This window comes from Ciconia boyciana, chromosome 9 (genome assembly GCF_034638445.1).
Source record: "Ciconia boyciana chromosome 9, ASM3463844v1, whole genome shotgun sequence".
Taxonomy (NCBI): domain Eukaryota; kingdom Metazoa; phylum Chordata; class Aves; order Ciconiiformes; family Ciconiidae; genus Ciconia; species Ciconia boyciana.
This window is the reverse complement of record NC_132942.1, coordinates 14814772-14833309: the sequence shown is the minus strand read 5'-3', so window position 1 is coordinate 14833309 and position 18538 is coordinate 14814772. Positions and strand designations below refer to the sequence as shown.

The following is an 18538-nucleotide window of genomic DNA, read 5'->3' as shown; positions in this document are numbered from 1 at the left end:
CAAGGACTTTTCAGCTTCCCATGCTCTGCCAGCTGCACAAGAAGTTGGGAAGGGGACACAGCCAGGACAGCTGACCAAAGTTTATATACTGATGTCATGCTCAGTATGTAAACTTGGGGAAGAAATAGGAAGGGGGGGACATTTGGAGTGATGGCGTTTGTCTTCCCAAGTAACTGTTACGCGTGATGGAGCCCTGCTTTCCTGGAGATGGCTGAACACCTGCCTACCCATGGGAAGGAGTGAATGAATTCCTTACTTTGCTTTGCTTGCGTGTGTGGCTTTTGCTTTCCCTATTAAACTGTCTTTATCTCAACCCATGAGTTTTCTCACTTTTACTATTCTAATTCTCTCCCCCATCCCACTTGGGGGGAGTGTGCAAGCTGCTGTGTGGTGCTTAGTTGCCGGTTGGGGCTAAACCACGACACATATCTGTTCTTGTGATTCATCCTTCCATTTAATCAGGGCTTTTCTATTCTGCAGGCCTTCCTAAGATAAAATTTGTCAGTCCCTAGGGAAATGAAAGGGTCTGGACCATGTCCAGAACTGAAGGAAATGTTTTATCCCCAGTTCCTCCTTTTCCTAGGAGGGCTGCATTGACATTCCCTATATTAGAGTTTCTGCTAGAGTCTCCTGTTGGGGATCACAGATTGATCATTTGTCCTTATTCTCAAAAGGGTCAGGGCAAAAGAGGAGAACAATGTCTCCCTAGGTGCAGAATGCATGGCATGTGCACTCTTATGACCATACTACTTTTGAAGGTAGAGGGAAAACAAGTAGGAACAGTTTGTTCTCAATCATTTCTTGAGAATCTTATCTCTTGTAAGTGGTTTTCAGTTATTGAGTATAGTAGAGCACACTGTACAATTGCATTCTGTTAGCATTTTAAATTAGAGAGCTCACCGTCAAAGAATTAGTTGTGATTTTACCCTATGTGCTGTATATTAACCATATATGAAGCCTTATCACCGAGAATCGTTGCATCCTTGAAGCTTTACCACTTGCTGAAGGTAACTTTTTTGAACAAGCAAAAAAGGTTAGTGTCTGGTTTATTCATTGTAAAGTTTGCTTTAATTAGCTTGAAATCGGGAAGTTTGGACATGTGTTTTTAACTTTCTACTTTCTCAATAGATATATTGCTTTGAAAAGGTGATGGTTTGGCAATGCTGAGAAATTTAGTAACTGTCTTACCATAAACTGCATCAGTTTTAAAGCACTGTTACATAACTGAAAATGTTACTTGTTTTGATACTATGCCAATGAGGAAGATGGTTCTACTGAAACCAAAAAGCTCAGAAAAGGATTTTGAAGCAGTTTTAAAAGAAAGTTGAAAAAATTTTAAAGTATCAAGTAAAGTTAACTAATTCTCATGGTGAAATGGAAACCTAATTTTTTTTTTATTTTTTTTTTTTAAGGTAGCTCAAACTAGGAGAATTTCTGATAACTCTGATCCTCAATTGATTGTAATTATATTTCACAGGACATGCTCCTCTGGTATTCTGAAGATAACCCCACCTAGCAAATGATGAAAGATAATCTCAGTGAGTATGGCTAAATGAGAACCCCCAAATCAGGTTTTTCATACCTTTTATAGTAAATGTTTTTGTCAAGGCTATAACAAAAACCTTGCCCTGATTAATATTTTAAAGATACAGTATGCAGTATGGCTTATAGAAGTGTGTAAAGTTTATCTGTGTTGGTTCCTTTATTCTGAGAAAGTGGTCCTTGAGACTGAGGTATAAACAGCAGTCTTTTTTTTTTTTTTTTAAATATGGAGACAGCTAGTACAAATGAATGAAAAAATGCTGAATGCAAAGCCATAAGTCTATTTAGGAATAAACTATAAGAAATGGACCACCTGATAAGCTGCATAGCTTTTCCTGAGTTGTGCAATTCTGTAAAAATGCGGTAATTTCAACTCAAATATTTACTAGTTGGAGGTATTAGTACTGGAATTTGTGTTTAATGGTGTTTTCCAACCAATATTTGCTGATGATTGAAATTAATTATTAAGCATTAATAGATTAATGAGCAGGGAAACTTGTGAGGTGGAGCTGATATAGAATGACTTCAAGTTTCTAATACCTATAACAAAAAACAGATAAGAAATTACAGAGTAATCTAGCTACAGCTAAAATATAGGCAGAGGTCAAATGATGCCCAAAGAAGCATCTTAAAAATACTAAAACAAAAATAAAGAAAATTTATTTATGCAATGATGGAAGGATCTAGCTTTAAAATTAGATCTAGCCTTCCTTTTCACGTCTCAAAAATATTTTCCAAGATGTTTATACAATAGATAAAAATAACTATGAGTTTCCTATGCAATAGGAGGAGTTACATATTCTCACAAATTATAAATTTTAACTTTTTATATTGTTTTAAGTTTCTTGGTTGATGTGCTGTGGAACCTAGATAGGTAGTTTCCAACAGAACCCTTAGAAAAGTTGTTATTTTTAAGCCATTTGCAGAAATGTTATTCTTACTCATTAAGATTAAAACCAAGAACATATCCAAAATGTCATGATCCAGAAAGCTAAGTTTTGCAAGTCTTGTTCAATAACGTAACATCTTGGAAAGAAACATAGATTGCTTTAAGTTCCTCAGAGATACACGCATGAGAGATTATAGAGCAAGTGGGAGTGGAGGATCTGTAAAGAATATGGCTTTTGTTCAAGAAAAAACGTCCATCTAAATAACTGAAAATTTTCTTCTGGGCATTTTTAATACTGCTACAGCAGAGAAGAGGGAATTGCAAGGGGTTTCTTAAGTCCCCTGCTGCTGCATAGAAACCTTTTCAGAAATGTAGTGATATTTACCTTAAAACTAGTTAGATTTCTTTTCTCCAGTACTCTGATTAGAATATTGATTTAAAACCCTGCTGCTCTAAAGGCTCGAATCCTTTTCCTAATTTTCATCCTGGTAATCCATGGGTGATTTACATTGTTCCTTTGCCAACTTTGTCCTTTATTGTAAGAAGCTCCTCTTTTACAGAGTTTAGAGGATATCAATCTATTAAAAGCAACCAAATTATTTCCTAACCTGTTCTAAACCAACTAGGGTAAATCTCATTTCCTGCTACATGTTTGTTTTCTCAGTTATTCAAGTGGCCTTGTTTTTGCATCTGACCTGTTTGAATTAATGTTATTAGGCATGTCTCACTATGATTGTATTCTGGACAGAGAAGTAGGAGTGTGTTTTTTTTAAAACCCTTAATACATCTTTATGTATCTGTATATTACACTTCATGATGTACATATCTGTATTTATCCTGCATGACATCAGGAGCTCATGGTCATTCTGTAATAAGCTACTAGAGTAAATTCTTCCCTTCCTCAGTCTTGTTCAGACAGGAAACTCCCAGAATACGGCAGAGCTTGTTTCTAGTTGACCTGCAGCTGATTGAGTTGTACCATTACATTTTATCTTATTTCTGTTCAATGAAATAGCCCAATCTTTTTCATATTGCAGTACACCCTAACATTATATCATCAGTAAATGTCATTGGGACCGTCTTATGGTAGGGTTGAAGTCTTTAATGAAATACTGATTTTTAAAACTTATCCTCTAATTTAAGTAGGTTTTTTAATTGCTTTTGTCATAGCTACAGAAATACATGAGGGCATAAGCATCTTTATATATTACACAGAGGCCTTTTTTAAACTTACTGTTACACTGTTAGAAATATACTCACAGGAATAAAAAAAGCCCAATATGTGAATGAATACAATACTGAGGAATGAAGCTTCTGACAGAGAATGTAGTAATTATTGTACCGATACTAAAGTATCTTAGTACCTGTTCAATGGTTCCTGAAGCAGGAATTGAGTATTTGTCTGCATCTTTAAGATGGTATGAAATACTGAAGAGATATCCTTTGTAGGCAACAGACTGTGTCTATCTCAGGACAAAAAATACTGTATAAATTTTGATTATAAGCAGCATTGGATTTTAGCTTTCATCCATACTTAGCTTAAATGGTTCAGTCTTTGCATTTTGGTAGAGAGGTTTACTGGTGCTAAACTGTGTTAATTTTCCTTTGCTGATGTATTACATTCATCATCTTAATCTCTTATGCTGTAATTAAGTTCCTTGCAGTTATCTCTATTATTAATAAATGTTAGGTAACAATCTGGCAATGTCTTACTAAACAAAAAATGGTCACTTCTGTCTACTCTTTATTTTCTCTCCTGTACAAGTTTTTAATTTTCCCCAAAACTTTTGCTTTTTCATTATATTTAGTCTTAATTTTGTGCTTTCTCATTTGTTCATAGGTAGGATTTTTGATGTTGTTTCTACTACAAAACAGAAAATGTCCTTGTAAAAAGGTAATCTACTTGGGGTAATGTCGTGGTTTAACCCCAGCTGGCAACCAAGCACCACACAGCCGCTCACTCCCTCCCCCCCGCTGGGATGGGGGAGAGAATCAGAAGGGTAAAAGTGAGAAAACTTGTGGGTTGAGATAAAGACAGTTTAATAGGGAAAGCAAAAGCCACACACACAAGCAAAGCAAAACAAGGAATTCATTCACTCCTTCCCATGGGCAGGCAGGTGTTCAGCCATCTCCAGGAAAGCAGGGCTCCATCATGCGTAACGGTTACTTGGGAAGACAAACACCATCACTCCGAACATCCCCCCCTTCCTATTTCTTCCCCAGGTTTATATGCCGAGCATGATGTCATACGGTATGGAATAGCCCTTTGGTCAGTTGGGGTCAGCTGTCCCAGCCATGTCCCCTCCCAACCTCTTGTGCACCCCCAGCCTACTCGCTGGTGGGGTGGGGTGAGAAGCAGAAAAGGCCTTGACTCTGTGTAAGCCCTGCTCAGCAGTAACGAAAACATCCCTGAATTATCAACACTGTTTCCAGCACAAATCCAAAACATAGCCCCATACCAGCTACTGTGAAGAAAATTAACTCTATCCCAGCCAAAACCAGCACAGGTAATGATAAAGATGACATCTTGGCTGTATTGATGTGTATTAAGGGAAAGTTCCTACTGCCTTCAGTGACTATGGGATTTTGCCCTTATGGAATAAGATCCTTTGGATATGAACCACTATTACATTTTCATTGACGATGTCTCATGTTATTGTTCTCCCCAATGTAATATTGTATCAATAGGGCTATTATAAATATATAGTTTTGACTTGCTTTCAAAATGAAAAGCTTTACTCATCTTTTCAGGGATTTTTCAACTGATTCCTCTTGCTTATTCTGCTTACTTTTTATTCTCTAATCTCTTTTCACTCCTTTGTGACATTTTAAAGTTGATCTGAACTAGAAAGGAAATGCAAAACCAAAACGTTCTATTGCTCTCTATTCTGTTTTTCCAACACCTTGAAAGCTAAATAAATCTGTGGGCCCATGTATAAAAGGAATTTGCTTTCATCTCACTTCAAATTAGGAATACTGGCAACATAGATTTAAAGCATGTCTATAGCACTTTGGAAGTTATGCTGGCATACTTTAACATGTGGGAAGTTTTTAAGGTAGCCGGAGTTCCATTTTACAAGTGTCAGCCCTAACTGTGTCTCTTTAAATAGCCCATTAGAGTCCCCTAATAGGAAAATTTGCAGCTCTCAGCTGCTTTTGTATATGCATAATGCAGAAAGAAATCAGATATCTTGTGTGCCCTGTGGCTCAGAGACTTTTCCATTCAATTAATAGGCATTGAAGTTGATGACAAGGTTATTAAACAACTTTTTAATAGATGAAAGATTTTATAGATTTATGATATGAATTACTGACAGAGCCAAACATTATTCTGAAATAATGTATCTGTTATTTATTGAGAGGTAGAAAGAATATTTTCTGTTGTGGCCAGATAGCTGATCTTCCACAGTCATATACTTGCAGGTTTGCATATATGTGCACATATTTAAGAATGCATGCATACTTTGCTTCTCCTTTTAACTAGGAATAACTGTTAACTGGCACACTGACTTTAGTCTTCCACCATCAGTACTATGACATAGTTCAGCACTGGATCTGAAGTTTGCCATTATTGCTCAGTTTTGACTTAGCCTCTTTGTTTTGGGCTATCTGGTGGAGTTACTCATCCACGGGAGGTAGACCACAAGTACAGGCCTGCTGAATACACTTCTAATATGACCAAAATATGAATCAAATGTCCAGTCACATTAAAATAGTCTCTCTCCAATGCAGTGATTGAAAACAAGGTCTGTTTTTAATGTAAGAGAAATTTTAAAAGTCTCACACGCTTTATGGAACTATAGGCAAAGGTTATTTGCTGTTTACCTTGTAAACTCAGGTTTTCAGGAATTTGATTGCAGTTAGTATTTTTTAGTGTGAGGCTAATTAATACCTAGCCTGAACCCAGGAAGGAACCAATGCCATAAGGTGAGGACAATTGAGAGCCAGAGGTCTTAATATCCACCTCTTCTAACTGATATCATATCGATGATTGGAGTAAGAAGAAAGGCAAGAAAACAGGAAATAGATAAAGAGCCAAGAGATGATGTAAATGTGATGGAAGCATGAAAAATGAACTGTGAGAACAGGAAGAGAGCAATAAGATTTGATATGCATTATGGGAAGGTTGGTTTGCTGCTGTGGGGATTTTTCACTGCTTGAAGAAATTGTACTGGGAGATCTTTGTGCTCAGTGGTGTCTGCAGTTATCTACATTCGGTCCACATTAGATTGAGATGGAGTGAAGTTGTTTAGATTCTTCAGTTTGAGCTCCCTAAAATGGTTTGTTGCATTCCATAAGGATTTTTTTTATTTCAGGTAGACATAGGAACTTTGTGTGAGAAATTCTTGAGCTATTTCCACTAGAGAAACTGATTTTAAGGGCTTTGGTCAAAATAATAGAATTGAATAAGTCTAGGAATGGGTATGAACTTTTTCTAAGCCTCTGAACAACCTTTAGCAAAATGTAATCTCTAGTTTTCTGTTGTTATTCTGCCTTGGGACTCCAGATTGGGGGTCAGGGATCTACTTGCTTAGCACTTTTTTTCTGTATGTCCGTAAGATTCTAGTTGTCTTGATAGACAGCTTTCAACCTAACAACTGCAGATTGCAGGGGTAGGATGAATCAAGGGCAAAGGATGTTGGGATATAAAGTGTGATCAGGCAAATACAAGAGAAGGAGGAGAAAGTTCAACTCGGTGTGATCTGTGCAGCATTTGGTTCTCTTATTGCTGTATGCCGTTCAGCTCTAACTTCTCTGAGCTTAGCACAACTCCATATCTGTGAATCTGTGATGCTGGATGGATTTTTTAGAAAATACCAAATCCTTTTACTGAAAGTGTTGTTCCAATAAAAAGCATCTAATATGTGCTGCTTGACTGAAAATTTCTAATTGATGATCTCGCAAGAAAGTTGTCAGCTGGATTAATTTATCTCAGCCAGTGAAATAAAAAGCAATCAATAACAAAAGGTAAAATAAATGACTAGTAATAGGTGTATCTGATTGTTTAAATGAAGCATACCATATGCATTATTATGCCTAACAGCATGTGAAATGCACTTCAGATACGACATTGGTGCTAGTTTACTAAATTATAAAGCATAGCAGAGTGAACAAGGCGACAGTAGTGGACAACATTATTTAATCTAAGAATCTATTTTAAAAAAAGAGATTTACATTTGTTGCTTTGTGGTAATTGTGACTGCAGATTTCCTAATTTTTAAATTGTCTTTTTCTCTCATTCATCAGAGGACTTGAGCTGCTGCTCAATTCAGCTGTGTTCACAGCACAGTGACAAAGCTAGAACAATTGCTCCCTGTGAGCTCTAGGGCACTACCCTGAAGTTCGTCTGAAAGTCACAAGAATATCCAGTTCCTGTCGATTCTTATCGAGGGAGGAAATGAAGAATTTGCAAGACAGTAACCGATCTTAAATTGTCTTCTCCTTAACTTTCCCTGCCTGACAATTTGGTTTATTGGTTTCCCATGCCTGTCTGGAATGCCCACTGTTGTAACACTTTAAGCAGGAAATTATAACCTGCTAAAAGCTAATAAGGCTTTTGGCAATATAAAGAGGAATGAAAACCTACCTAGAGAATTATCTTCAAACAAGGACTAGAGATTAATACAAATGTGAAGGGATTAGGTGTTCTTAACAAGCAATCAATCACTAACAAAAATGACCCATGGTGAGGATCCCCACCGGATCCTACAAAGGGATTCCCAGTCTTTGAAAAACTGGGACTTCTAATCTGTTCCAGAATTTTTATCTGTTCAGCACTCTTGTTGAAATACCAGTCAATCTCAGATTACTAGGAAACAGCATGGGAAGAGAATGTCCTTCATCAACTATAGTTGTGACAAACAGGGTATCAACTTGTTTTGATCTTCGTCTGGTGCTTCTTTCTGTTAGCTCACGTTTACTTATGATCATTCTTCGCTCCAACGTTTATGCTGGACCTACGTGTGGCCAAGTTGCTGAGCTGCAGAAAACATTGCTTCAGACTACATGGAACTTGTATACCAAGAAATTGGCTGGTTTAAAGTATCATCTTTCTTGGAAACCTTTGTTCAGTTGTGGGAGGAAGAACAGAATTTCTTGGGAGTTGCTCTCTGAGGAGAGACAGAGCCACTTGTGGACATGAATCTCCACTTCTTGTAGAGCATGCTGTTGTCAATAAAAGAAGTTCTCTTAGAAGTTGCCAGAAGAAGCCTGACAAAGAAAGTACGTATGCCAATATTTTCCTCTGCTAGAATAAACCACACAAGATTGTTTTCACCATTGGTGAATCACACTCAGGACATGAAGATGGAATAATTCTAAAAGCTTTTATTATACGACATGAAAAACACAATTTGGTGGGCTGTTTAGAAGCAGACAATTACAGTTTACTGTCCCTTCCAGTTCTGTGTCTCATGGTTGAGATCTTCCCACGTTCTCAACCAGGCTGAGATTCAGGTTTCTCTTTTGTTTTTTTTCATTTTTGGTCAGTATATGTTTTGGTTGTTTTAGTGTTTTGTCAATGCCTTAAAAAAAAAAATAGATTTTTGAGTGCTGAATGCATTTCAACAAAATCGGCCAAATCATCCAGAATGAAAAGTAAAGCTGAAACTTAAAATGCTTTGAGAAGCCTTCAAAGATACCCTTTTGTCATGTCAAACTTTCTTTTCTACAGAGTTCACAGTCTGCTCACTACTATCTATTGAGAATGTTGCTTTTGGGAATTTGCCTCCCAAAAGAAATGTTTAATACTTTTTCTATTCTATTGTTCAGTAAATGTCTTCTGCTTCTAAGAATGGCTGCAAATTAAGCTTGCAGATGTTAACAGAATACCGACCACAGTTTGGAGAATGAACAAGTTTGGAGAATAAACAATCCTTCTAAAAAAAGGACTATTTGGGTAGACTTTTTCTTGATAATCATTTCAGTTCTTAAAACAACAAACAGTAAATTTTTCTCCCTGTCTTTAAGGTTAAACTGAAACTAGGAATATTTTACTTGTATTTCTTGGGTATAGTTTTCTAAACTATTACTTGTCCTTGAGAACCATTAGATGCTAGAACAATTCTTTCTCTTTTTGTTCTTCAACATGGGTATAAATGTTTATCTTCTCAAATCAGCAAAATATTCTTAAAATATACAAAGAGATTTAACCTCAGCCATGACTTTACTATTATTAATGCACATTATTTGCATAGGAGCAGTACCCATGAGCTACAGGCATGGCCTACATTTTATACAAAATTAGAAATAGAAAAGGAGACATATTATATAGCTTTTATTTTGAAGAAGATGATGAGAGTCAGCAGGTGGACAAAGGAAGATGAAGAAATGGGAGACTGATATCATTTTGTCAGTATGGTAAATTATGTTCTCAACTTGCCACCTGGTCAGCTGGTTTATGTATTTGAGGATGCTAGAACAAAAAGTAGCTTTCCAAAAGAGATATGAAAAGATAGGCTTTCAGGTATTTGCAGGCAGCTCCTTCAATCATAAAGTACAGGAAAAGGCCATTCCATCTGAAATTATTCCTTCTGAAAATTTAATGAGCAGGAGATGGGAGTTGATGCCACGGGCTGCTCTGAGTCAGCATCTTGTCAGTGAGTCAATTCATTGACCTCTTCCAGTTGAGGGGAAAGGTCTTTCTGACTTTCATGTAGAGATGGCTCTTTCTCACATTGGCAGAGGTCTTGGTTACAGTAGTTTTACATTGAAGGTACTATCCTGAATTGCACAACATTAATCTAGTTGAGAACAGGGTGAGAAGAGAATCAGGCTGTTTCTTGACACTGAGTATGTAGATGGAATTGACTTTAATGTGAAGGCCTGACACATATAAGTAAATTCCTCTAACTTCATTTGAAGACCATATGGTTTTATATAAAGTAAATTTGACAGCATTGTGCCATTTGCAGATTTGGAAGACAATGTATGCATCAATATCATCAGTGCTTTAATTACCTCAGTAAGTATGATGCTTAGTGGCATTTCTGGTTAAAGTCCTAATTAGCCTTCTCTATCTAATGAGCATGTGAAGGTTTGGCTTGTGGCTTGTTATCCTACTCATTATTATGAATGATAGGGAAACTGTTTAAAGCCTCCAGTTTTACACTGCGACATAATTATTTATGAAAAGGCCTTGCCCCAGAAATTGAAATAATGATAATTACATTTAATCTTTTCATGGTTTATGCATTTTTTTTCAGTGAAACAGATGCCTATAGGACACTAATTACCAAGAGGGGAACTGCAGTACACTACCAGACAGGCTTATTGAAAATATATGAACATGAGGTTACATTTTTTCATATCCTTGGTATCTTTAATTTTCTTCTTCATGTATGTACTTTTCATGTGTTTGGCTTCATGTCATATGCATATTTTATAAGCACATTTATTGCTCAGTTTTAACAGCTTACAAAGATTGACGGGAGGACTATATAAAGCTGTTTGTTTAGCACCTCTAATTGTGGCTACTGTTGCTGTTTCAGCACTAATAAGGGCACAGAGACTCCTCAATACCAGGTATGCCTCAGAAGTGTGTTTAAAGGTTAGCACAAAGGCAACTGTTAGGCTTACACCAGTTAGAGTAGTTGGCAATATTCTGACGCTTTCTGTGTACTGCCTGAGAATGTCTCCATTGGCTAATTGACTCTGCTTTCCTCATATATTCTGCCAGCACTTTATATCCTTAGTAGGCACCAAAATGGGAATTTTCTTTTGTAATTTCATGATTAAGCTGATTTATCTATTGTTGAAATAGACTTGAAAAAAGTAAAACTGTTTAATGGGACATGACTGTCTTTTTGAAAAAGACTGTTTATGGACAACTTTGTAGTTTGTTAAAGTTTAAATAAAGTTTTAGCAAACTCATGATGAACATATTTTTGTGCTCTCAACAGGAAGGGTGGTGAAATGGCCTTGTTACAGGCTATGTTTAAGCTGGAGAGCTGCCTGGTTTTACAGCATTTCTTTCTCCACTGTTCAAGTGTGAATGGTGAATAGCAGCATTCTTAAATCTGAGAGTCATTGCTAACGACTTCTTTCTAGTGCATGGGCAATGGCCCTGTGCTCTGGGAGTTAGGCAGCAGGCCACAGTGCTGGCAAGACAAGGAGGTTACAAACAAATGGATGAAGAGCCGTTCTGATTTAATCTTAGGTAACTCTGAGTTTCATTTCACCAGTTTAAAACAGTACCGATTGATCACTTTGTTCACTGAGAGCATGTGGATAATAAAATGGAAAGCAAGAGGCAAAGGGCAGAAAACAAGAATATGCAGATAAAAACATTGTTACCATATGCCTCTATTTTTGTTGTTGGCACTTAGCTTTTATAAGAAAATGCAGCAGAACTTAATGACAGGAAACATTCTAACAATTATTCCGGTTCCTCAAAAAGGAAGGGACCTTGACAGCACAAGGCAAAATTGTCTCTCCAAGACTTTGAACTTCTCTTATGTGAAATGCATTTGAAGGTATTAAATAGAATCTAGTGTATATTGTACCATGGTAACGTAATTTTAGCCCAGATGTCACAAAGAATTACACCATTCCCAAACAGTGATGTTTTGATCACTCCCTTATTACCTTATTACCTTATTACCGATGCCCGCTGCCCTGATGCTCAGATAACCATGTATCTCTTCTTTTCAGGCAGTTACCCCAAGCTATGCATATAGCAAGCTCATTCTTCTTTTTGCCATGGTATTCTGCAGTCTGCAAAATCTTGTACAATGTCTTTCTTCAGTTGCTGAACTGTGGCACAATGTGACTTTGGTCACTAGAGTTACAGTTTTCCTTTTCAGCAGTATTTTTAAAAAGATACAGAAAAGAGTTAATGGAAGAGATTATTAGACTTTTTATTTCTCCATAAACCTGAGTCACAGTAAAAGGAATGCTTTGGATATAACATTTTTATCCTTATCTATTAATAATGTCACTAGTAGTGTTTTAAATCCTGTTTTTATGAGTGGAGTATTATGAAGGAGAATGACTTCTTAAGTAAAGACATCTACTTCATTATTGAAGTTATGATCTCCTCTTTCCTCACACTTCTCTTTTGTGGTTTGCTTTTGTTGACTGGCTTTTTTATATGTTCTAAATGTACATAGCTTAGTTCAGCAATTCTTTATAGCAAGGCAGGTAACTAGGGAAGATGCTGAATGTGGGATACTTTTGTGATGGAAAAAAGCCCACTCATGACAAAATGGAGCCATGCCGAGTAGTCCTGAAAGCTTAAATAGGTAATTGTAAATGCGGATACCACTTATTCAATATTCTGATGGAAATAGAAACTTTTAATTTCTCATGTTTATTTTTTGCTACTAATTGGACATCTTTGGGTTTCTTACTATTAGTGAAATAGAAGATTTAATGGAAAAGAAAATGAGGTTTTTTGGTAAGCCTTAGCTACTTTAAAGTATTTGCACTGTTAATTCCTTGCTTTATATCTGAAGGTGCATAAGGCTGAATCAAATATTTATTAGCATGCTCACAGCCCAAGTTGGATCCTCAGCTGTTCCGAGCTACCTTAATGAGAAAAAAGAGGATACATAGCTGTCCTAGAAACAGATATTGCTCCTGCTACAGTGAGCTGCATGACATTAAGGGCTGTGCAGAATTCGACTATTCTTCTTGGATAATGTTTCTAGGTGGTTACAGTGGTTAGTAGTGTCTGCTGAAACATGTTGCTGAACTATATGCTGTGGAATATTCCATTAAAACAGTATATGAATTTGCAAGAGCTTCCTTGAACATAGCTACATAGTTTTCTACTTCTAACTACATGAACTGAATAAAAATAATATTCTATTGTATCTTCCTAACACTATGTGGCTTATTGAAGATGTTAATATATATCTTTTATTTGCAAGATATTTATAATAATTAGTTTTTTAAAACTAGGTATAATCTTTGTATTCATGTATTAGAAGCTGAAAAAGGAGACTAACAGGAGCAACACAGCTTATGAGGCAAATTTTTTCCCTTAGGATGAATTCAGATCAGTACGGGCATGATCAATTCACCTGGCTGCAGTCAAAATTCTGATGAAATCATTGGAAATATCATGTGTATATGAGATGTCTAAAGGAGTTAATCAAAATGCACAGTTGAAGTCTGTATCATTACATAAGTATTACAATGTAGGTTTTAAGGGATTCTTATAGTGAATGAAAGATATGTGTAGAGCAATATGCAGAACTGCTGATAGGGCAATTAGTGTTTCCAGGAAATTAGACATATTTCTTTGTGTTATTTATTTTTATGGAAACTTGCCTGTTTATTACCTCTTCATTTCCAGTACATTTCTGTAACCCTTCTTTGTATATATAAAAAACTGAAACTCCTTCCTGAATGACATTCTCTTTAGTAAGACTATTGGTAAACTTATAAGATGTCAAAAAAACCTCTATGGTATTTCTACGAACGTGTCTGAAAGCACATGTATTTTTATTTTATGTTTCAGTTAAGAATTACCTGTGGTTAAGCTTCTTCCAAAAGGTTGTTTTATAAAATCACACAATCTGCTACAGAAAGAGAAAGATATGCTGCTAAATTGTTCTACTGTCATCACCATCTGGATAGAAAGATTATTGATATTTTTCTTATTACTCATGAAAATCTACAAAGAACAAATGTATCCTTTGAAAAAAATGAAATAAATGACAGCTATAGCTAGCACACTCAATAATGAGAACTCAGATGTTGCTTTCTGTGCTTTCCATGTTAACTTAGTTCAGTTCTGTAGGAGATAATAAGATAGGAGATAATTTCCTGTGAAATAAGAAAATTCAGGCATGATTATGTGTGTAAGACTGGACAGACAAAGCAAAGGAAAAATGATAATTGATAGAGGCAGTGTATCCTTAAAGGTAGCGTCCCCTGTATACAATAGGAGATTTTAATATGTATTCTTATTGCCTGAAATCTTTTTTCCATGATGCAGCATTCAAATGCTTTGAAATAACACACCTTTCTAAGAAAAAAGTTGCAAAGGAAAATACACTGAAACCTTTTCCAAAAGCTTCCTTATTCTTTGAGGTACAATATGAACCTGATGCTGTACATTGCCATTCGCATAGTAGTTTGAAATTGCTTCAAGGTTCCACAATATTTCCACAGTAAAGACACTTAATTTTCTGAATACTCTCTTGGGCCAAGTTGCACTTTGCGAGCCATGTTGTTGTATGTATAGTATAGATGGTAAGTGTGGCCAGGTAAACTCTGTTTCTGTGTATTTTCTGCATTTCTTTGCAGAGCTACAAAGGATAACTTAACAAAGTTTATAGCTATGAACTGGAGAAGGGTATTTTTTTTCCCTACTGTTAGTAGAGCAAACTTAAGAGACTAACCAGCAAGGTACCATTACTACCATTGGATGGGAATGACTTGTCCCAGATCACCGAAGTCTGAAGAAGAACTGGAACCTGAACCTGACTATTATAGAGCCTTACATAAAATATACAAAATTGGTCATGTGTGGTCCAGCCCTAGGTTTATCTGGTCCAGTAGCCTGTCTCTGACAGTGGCCAAAAGCCAATGTCTGTGGAAGCGGATGGGAACAGAGCAGGCATGGATTGGTGCATCCTTAGTCTATTCTTCCATCTACAGGCACTCTAGCTCAGAGGGAGGTGGGGTGTCTGTATAGTTTGAAGTTGATGATTTATGTTTCATTAATTTGCTCTGTCTCCTCTTGAGCCTATGTAAACTTTTAGAGTACCGTGGCAGGAAGTTTCACATACTAATTGCATGTGTACAAAGCACCACCTCTTTCTGCTACGTTCAACCTACCTTCTGCTGACCTCACTTCATTGCAGCCGGTGCCATATTAGAATGATTCTTATTCATGGTAATCATGGCTTAGAAGTCTCTCCACGATTCTCCCTGTTTTGAGCTGACTGTCCCTCTCGCCCTTCTCCATGTTGCACCATGGAGTTATATAGTGGCACAAGATGTTGTCTTCTTTCTTTTGTGATCCTTTCCTAATCATTCCCTAACAACTGCCTTGTCTGGGAAGTCAGCTAATGCTTTTATCAGCTGATGTTTTCATGATCAGAAGTTCAAAACTCTTGTTCGTGAAAGAGTTTGGATCATTGTGCATGTGAAATTAGGATTTTTTTTTCTCCCCACATGCATCATTTTACATTTCTCTACAGTGTATGTAATTTCCCTATTTGTTGCTGAGGCACTCAGTCACGTAAATACCTTATGCAATTCTGCATGGTTCCTCATTTTTACTCCCCAAATAATTTGATATCCTCAACCAATTATTTACCCAGTTTTTTAGATAGTTTGATGGATTGGGTGTCCCTGTGCAGGTGTTGGCAGTGGGGGGGCCACAGGCACCTCTGTGAGGACAGGACAAGACTGCCCTGTGCCAGACACGGCCGGTTCTGGCCAGTTCCGGCTGGTTCCAGCCAGCTCCACTACAGCCCCACCACAGGGCACAGCTGAACCAATCAGCCAAGCTGGTGGCACCTCTATGAAAATGTATTTAAGAAAGGGCAAAATGCTGCATGGCAGTGTGGAGTGAGGAAAAAAGTGTGAGAAATGGCCCTGAGACCACCAAGGTGAGAGAAGGAGGAGGGGGAGGAGGTGCTCCAGGCGCCACAGTAGATATTCCCCTGTAGTGTGTGGAGAGACCATGTTGGAGCAGGTGGGTATGCCCTGAAGGACCTGTGGCCTGTGGAGGGCCCCCACGCAGGAGCACGGAAAACTGTGAGGAGGAGAGAGCAGCAGAGAGGAGCTGTTATGGACTGACCGCAGCCCCCCATTACCTATCCCCTTGTCTGCTGGGAATGGGAGACAGGAGATAGAAGAGCTATGAATGAAGGAGTGAAGTTGACTCTGGGAAAAAGGGTGGGAGAAAGTGTTTTAGTTTTTGTCTTTGTTTGTCACCATCTACATCTCTTTTAATGGGCAATAAATTCAATTAATTTTCCCCAAATTGAGTGTGTTTTGTCCATGATGGTAATTGGCAAGTGATCTCCTTGTCTTTGTCTCGACCCACAAGCTTTTTCATACTTTCTCCCCCCGTCCTGTTGAGCAGGGGGAGTGGAGAGAGCAGCTGGGTGGGCATCTGACAGCTGGCCAAGGTCAACCCCCACATTTGTGAATGTGTTGAATAGTCTCAGTATTAATGTAGATTGTGAAATTTCACTGGTGACTTCCCTGTACTGTGCAAGCTATTTACTCCTATTTTGTTTCCCATCTTTGTATACATATTGCAAGGTAAATACCTTTCTTCTTATCTCAGGGCTACTTAATATCCTGAAGAGATATGGTGCAGAAGCTTGCATCTCCCTTATTTATTCATTCCTGTGGTTATCAACCTCCTGAATGGTTATCTGGATTCTGTCAAACTATGTGCGGTTGATGAGTTTTCCCTAAGTTCCTTCCTTGAGAGTACTAGTTTTGCTTTCTCTTCTTTTCCCAGCTATTGATTATCAGAGGAAACCAATTATCTTTGATGCTTTTGGGCTCTTTCAAATGAATGAAGTTTGCCAACGAATTCCAAAATTATTAGGCAGGGAGGGAGGAAAGGAGAGAGGAAAGGCAAACAGACTGAACGCAATCATGAAGGCCTTTTTTCATTTGAAATATGAACTAAAACCATGAGCAGTGACATGTAACACTGATTCTTTTTCTTCCTTAGATAAGCTTTTCCTATAATAAATACAACCTGGAAATTGGCAGTTATGTGGTTTTTGTACAAAGCAAATGCAATGAACACCTGTGATGCAACACATTACAAAGGATGAAGACCACTTCTGTTTATGCAGAGCTTTGGTGACAGTTATGTATTTCTGAGGAAAAAAGTTTATAATAGGAAGTATCTATTATCTATTAGTTATGTAATTAATTTCAGTGTTTGTAGCCTATGGCACAGGAAAACATCAGGATGACAAAATATTTAAGGTATTTTAGTTTACATATATTTTAATTTGTGTAATAATGTATAATATTCAGATGGATATGTATCTTTCCATTTACAATGGCATTACTGAAGAGGTGGAAGATACATATTGGTAGTCTAATTTTGCTTGGCAGTTATGAATAGTTATAAATAGTCCCAGAGAACGGATGAAAGTATTGTATGCATTTTAAATTTTATTTTTCTGGAGTAGGTATTGATCCTATTATGAATATTCTGTCAGATTTTAGCAACTGACTCTGTAGCAGTTTTCTATGGAGTTTATTGAAATGACAGTTTTATGAAGGCAATAATTTTAAGAAGGAACAGCTGTAATAAAGACTTTCATAGTTTATCAGAAATATAAATACTTCCAGAGTCTTATAATTTCTCATAACTTGGTGGAAAATTCTGAGGAAGATTTTTAAGCCATAGTGTTGTAAATTTAGAAATGTAGTCTTGGTTTTAAAATAAAACATGTAACAGAATGTGACATGTTCGGTTGTCTTTCACTGCAACAAGTGAAAAGCACAGATATGAAGTTTAGGCTGGATAATTCTAATTATTAGCTACAGAGATTTGAAATACAGTCCTCTCTCCTTTAACGCTTTATAAAGAGATATCTCTCCTGAATTAAGAGGTATCAGATGATCAATGAATCCAAGAATAATCTGTATTAAAGCTGAGTTGGTGATCTAAAACCTACTGGCTTGACTTCAGTCTTACTTGCTATGATTTAGCCACTATGCTGATATACCCGTCAGCATACGCCAAATCTACACTGTGCAGGTAGGATCAGAATCAAAATCTTTCTGGGGATGTTGCATTGAAGGACCATTTTCTTTGACTTGAAATTTCTCTATTGGTTTCCAGTCATCATACCTATAGTGCTGGTTGCAGATTACATGCAGAACAGCTTTAAGCATGTGTTCTACAAATCCATATGAAAAATAGCCTCTTCTGGAAACCAAGAGGATCACAAGAATGTTATGGCAGTACAGCAGGGGATGGAGACAAATATTGTGATGGTTGGAACAATTGTATATCGCACAAAGTTGAAAGATGGAACAGAAAAGGGTCACAAACAGAATAGTGGTACCTTTTTTTAAACGGTCAAGACAAAAAAAACCCAACCAGAATATATAAAAAGGGCAGTCTTGTAGGAAGCTGATTGCTGTTAATTGAGAATTCCATGT

General features: G+C 37.0%; 1 long non-coding RNA gene across 2 annotated transcripts in view; it reads left to right on the top strand.

Moving 5' to 3' along the window:
* The window catches only part of LOC140656955 (uncharacterized), a 117697-nt gene extending 108897 nt beyond the window's left edge, over positions 1-8800 (top strand). For both annotated transcript variants that reach the window (XR_012044181.1, XR_012044180.1), the window contains exons 4-5: positions 1478-1538; positions 8342-8800. This is a non-coding gene — a long non-coding RNA (uncharacterized lncRNA). The remainder of the gene's footprint in view (positions 1-1477; positions 1539-8341) is intronic.
* Positions 8801-18538: the final 9738 nt, after the last annotated feature.